Source organism: Staurois parvus, unplaced genomic scaffold (assembly GCF_062004578.1).
Source record: "Staurois parvus isolate SC_StPar_1 unplaced genomic scaffold, SC_StPar_1.0 ptg000794l, whole genome shotgun sequence".
Taxonomy (NCBI): domain Eukaryota; kingdom Metazoa; phylum Chordata; class Amphibia; order Anura; family Ranidae; genus Staurois; species Staurois parvus.
Genome location: NW_028318590.1, coordinates 528,142 through 532,500, shown reverse-complemented (window position 1 = coordinate 532,500; position 4,359 = coordinate 528,142). Strand labels below are relative to the sequence as shown.

Sequence of the window (4,359 nt, the reverse complement as noted above, 5' to 3'; positions counted from 1 at the left end):
AATACAACCACACTAATGACAGGTCACCGATGTCACAAACTGTAGAATACTACCACACAAATGACAGGTCGCAAATTGTAGAATACTACCACACAAATGACGGGACACAAATTGTAGAATACAACCACACCAATGATGGGACACAAATTGTAGAATACAACCACACAAATGACAGGTCCCAAATTGTAGAATACAACCACACAAATGACAGGACAGGAATGTCACAAATTGTAGAATACTACCACACCAATGATGGGACACAAATTGTAGAATACAACCACACTAATGACAGGTCACCGATGTCACAAATTGTAGAATACTACCACACCAAAACAAACCAGCACCACAAGTCTACAACCATTGAAGACGTCAATCTTTTCCCGGACGCCTCCGGCAGATTTTCCACCATCTAGACCCGGAGAAGAATTTCCCGCACCTCAGGAAAAGTTTGAGCCCCTCAGGGAAGAAGGAGAAGTGCGGTGCAGGAGGCTCAGGGACTAGGCCCGAGGTTGGATTTCATCGCTCAGTAGAATCCCCGCAGTCTCCGGAACTCACATCCACGTCCCCCCAACCTCCTGGGAACTGCCGGGGCAACTTTTGTGGCCACCGGTGGGAAGTTGACGTTCCTCAGCCGACGGAACACCGAAGAGAACGGTTCAAGGAAAGTCAAAATTCGTACTCACCAGGAAGGAGGACGGGGAGGCTTTGCAGGCAATCCTTCGCCCCCCCCCAAAAGCGGAGGGGATCGGTGAAATCTTCGGGGGGAGGACGGCGTCCCGGGCCTTGCTACGTTTCTGGAGGTTCTTCAGCCGTGGAGAAGTTGGGTTGAGTTGGCCAGCATGTTCGGCGGCCAGGCTCTCGGCTCTCGGCCTCTTTTTTGGATGACTGATCTCTAAAACAATCCCTTGTTTGGCCGGATTGGAGCCTCCCCTGAGAGGGAGAGGGGGGGAAGGGACTGGGACGGCAGGAGGAACTCTGGGACGGGAGAGGAGCGCAGACTTTACTGCATCCAGGCTCAGCTTAGGAGATGAAAAAAAAAAAAAGGAGGAAAAAAAAAGTGAGGAGCCCCGCAGTCAGTCCCGGGATTCTGGTCCCTGTAATTGCAGACAAACCACATGAAGGGTCCAAGGTGGGAGAAGAGTTTTATAAGAGGAGGCCGAGCTGGTGCAGAGAAGACCCTCCCCCGGTGTTTGGTGGGCCTCATCCCCTCCCCCTATTCATGAGGGGTCTGTGCAGCTGCTCAGGGAAGGAGAAGAATCACATTCTCCCCACTGGGGGGGGGGGGGGTGAAGAGCCTGCCATCCACCAGGGTGACCACCAGGGGCCACAGGACAACTCTGCCAGGGCCACAACACCTTAGCAGCTTACAGGATACGGGAAGAATGGGAGGGCTGCTGGACCCCAGAATTCAGGGGCAAGGTAGAAATTTTTTTCTGGAATTTTTTTTTATATTAAGTCCCTGGAATTTTTGCATTTGCCCATGGAATTTTGTAATTTCGTCCCTGAAATGTTTTTTGTTTTTCCCCAGAATGTTTTTTTTATTTCATCCCTGGATTTTTTTTTTATTTATTCCCTGATTTTTGTTTTTATTTCATCATTGAATTTTTTTTATTTATTCCCTGATTTTTGTTTTTATTTCATCACTGATTTTTTTAATGTCATCCCTTTTTTTGTTTGTTCCAGGAATTATTTTTTATTTATTACCTGATTTTTGTTTTTATTTCATCCCTGAATTTTTTTATTTCATCCCTGAAATGTTTTTTGTTTTTCCCCGGAATGTTTTTTTATTTCATCCCTGAATTTTTTTATTTCATCCCTGAAATGTTTTTTGTTTTTCCCCGGAATTTTTTTTATTTCATCCCTGGATTTTTTTTTATTTATTCCCTGATTTTTGTTTTTATTTCATCCCTGAATATTTTTTTTATTTATTCCCTGATTTTTGTTTTTATTTCATCCCTGAATATTTTTTTTATTTATTCCCTGATTTTTATTTTTATTTCACCACTGATTTTTTTCATTTCATCCCTTTTTTGTTTGTTCCAGGACTTTTTTTAATTTATTACCTGATTTTTGTTTTTATTTCATCCCTGAATGTTTTAATTTCATCCCTGAAATGTTTTTTTTGTTTGTCCTCGGAATGTTCTTTTTAAATTCATTCTTGGATTTTTTTTTTTATTTATTCCCTGATTTTTTGTTTTTATTTCATCCCTGGATTTTTTTAATTTCATCCCTTTTTTGTTTGTTCCAGGACTTTTTTTTTTTTTTTTATTGTCTGATTTTTGTTTTTATTTCATCCCTGAATTTTTTTTATTTCATCCCTGAAATGTTTTTTTGTTTTTCCCCAGAATGTTTTTCTTTTATTTCATCCCTGGATTTTTTAATTTCATCCCTGATTTTTCTATTTCATCCCTGGAATGTTTTTCTATGTCATCCCTGATTTCTTTTATTTCTTCCCTAAATGTTTTTTAATTTCATCCCTGATTTTTTTTTTCCTTTCATCCCTGAATTTTCTCATTTCAATCCTGGAATTTTTTTTTATGTCATCCCTGATTTTTTATTTCATCCCTGAATTTTTTTATTTCATCCCTTTTTTTGTCTGTCCACGGAATTTCTTTTTATTAATGTATTCACTGATTTTTGTTTTTATTTCATCCCTGAATTTTTTAATTTCATCCCTGGGATTTTTTTCTATGTCATCCCTGATTTATTTTTTTATTCCCTAAATGTTTTTTAATTTCTTCCCTGATTTTTTTTATTTCGTTTCTGAATTTTCTAATTTCATCCCTGGAATTTGTTTTAATGTCATCCCTGATTTTTTATTTCATCCCTGATTTCTTCCCTAAATGTTTTTTTTAAACTGGATTTTTTTTTTCTTTTTAAATTTCATCCCTAATTTCATCCCTTTTTTTTTTGTTTGCCCCAGAATTGTTTTTATTTATTCCCTGATTTTAGTTTTTATTTCATCCCTGAATTTTATAATTTTTTCCCCGGAGTTTTTTCCTATGTCATCCCTGATTTATTTTTTTTATTTCTTCCCTAAATTTTTTTCATTTCATAACTGTTTTTTTTTCTTTTTAAATTTCATCCCTTTTTTTGTTTGTCCCCGGAATTTTTTTCTTTCATCCCTGAATTTTTTTTATGTCATCCCTGGATTTTTTTTTCTTTTTAAATGTCATCCCTAATTTTTTTCATTTCATCCCGGGATATTTTTTTGTGTCATCCCTGATTTTTTTTTTTTTATTTCTTCCCTGTTTTATTTTATGTCATCCTTTTTTTTATTTCATCCCTGGATTTTTTTTTATTTCATCCCTGATTATTTTTTATTTCATTCCTGATTTTTTTTATTTCATCCCTAATTTTTTTTTCATTTCATTTCTTTGTTTTTTTAATGTCATCCCTGATTTTTTATTTTATCCCTGAATTTTTTTTATGTCATCCCTGGATTTTTTTTTTCTTTTTAAATGTCATCCCCAATTTTTTTCATTTCATCTCTGGATATTTTTGCGTCATCCCTGATTTTTTTTTTATTTCATCCCTGTTTTATTTTATGTCATCCTTTTTTTTTATTTCATCCCTGGATTTTTTTTTATTTCATCCCTGATTATTTTTTATTTCATTCCTGATTTTTTTTTATTTCATCCCTAATTTTTTTTTTCATTTCATTTCTTTGTTTTTTTAATGTCATCCCTGATTTTTTATTTCATCCCTGAATTTTTTTTATTTCATCCCTGAATTTTTTTTACGTCATCCCTGGATTTTTTTTTTCCTTTTTAAATGTCATCCCTAATTTTTTTCATTTCATCCCTGGATATTTTTTGTGTCATCCCTGATTTTTTTTTTTTATTTCATCCCTGTTTTATTTTATGTCATCCTTTTTTTTATTTCATCCCTGGATTTTTTTTTTATTTCATCCCTGATTATTTTTTATTTCATTCCTGATTTTTTTTTATTTCATCCCTAATTTCATTTCTTTGTTTTTTTATGTCATCCCTGATTTTTTATTTCATCCCTGAATTTTTTTTTTCATCCCTGAATTTTTTTTACGTCATCCCTGGATTTTTTTTTCTTTTTAAATGTCATCCCTAATTTTTTTCATTTCATCCCTGGATATTTTTTGTGTCATCCCTGATTTTTTTTTTATTTCATCCCTGGATTTTTTTTTATTTCATCCCTGATTATTTTTTATTTTATTCCTGATTTTTTTTAAATTTTATCCCTAATTTCATTTCTTTGTTTTTTTTATGTCATCCCTGGATTTTTTTTTTTTGCTTTTTAAATGTCATCCCTAATTTTTTTCATTTCATCCCTGGATATTTTTTGTGTCATCCCTGATTTTTTTTATTTTGTCCCTGTTTTATT

General features: G+C 34.3%; 1 protein-coding gene across 1 annotated transcript in view; it reads right to left on the bottom strand.

The window, feature by feature from the left end:
* The window catches only part of BOC (BOC cell adhesion associated, oncogene regulated), a 131,988-nt gene extending 130,807 nt beyond the window's left edge, over positions 1–1,181 (bottom strand). The window contains exon 1 of the mRNA XM_089654733.1: positions 684–1,181. The gene's annotated coding sequence lies outside the window, so the exon portion shown is untranslated. The remainder of the gene's footprint in view (positions 1–683) is intronic.
* Between the last annotated feature and the right edge of the window lie 3,178 nt (positions 1,182–4,359).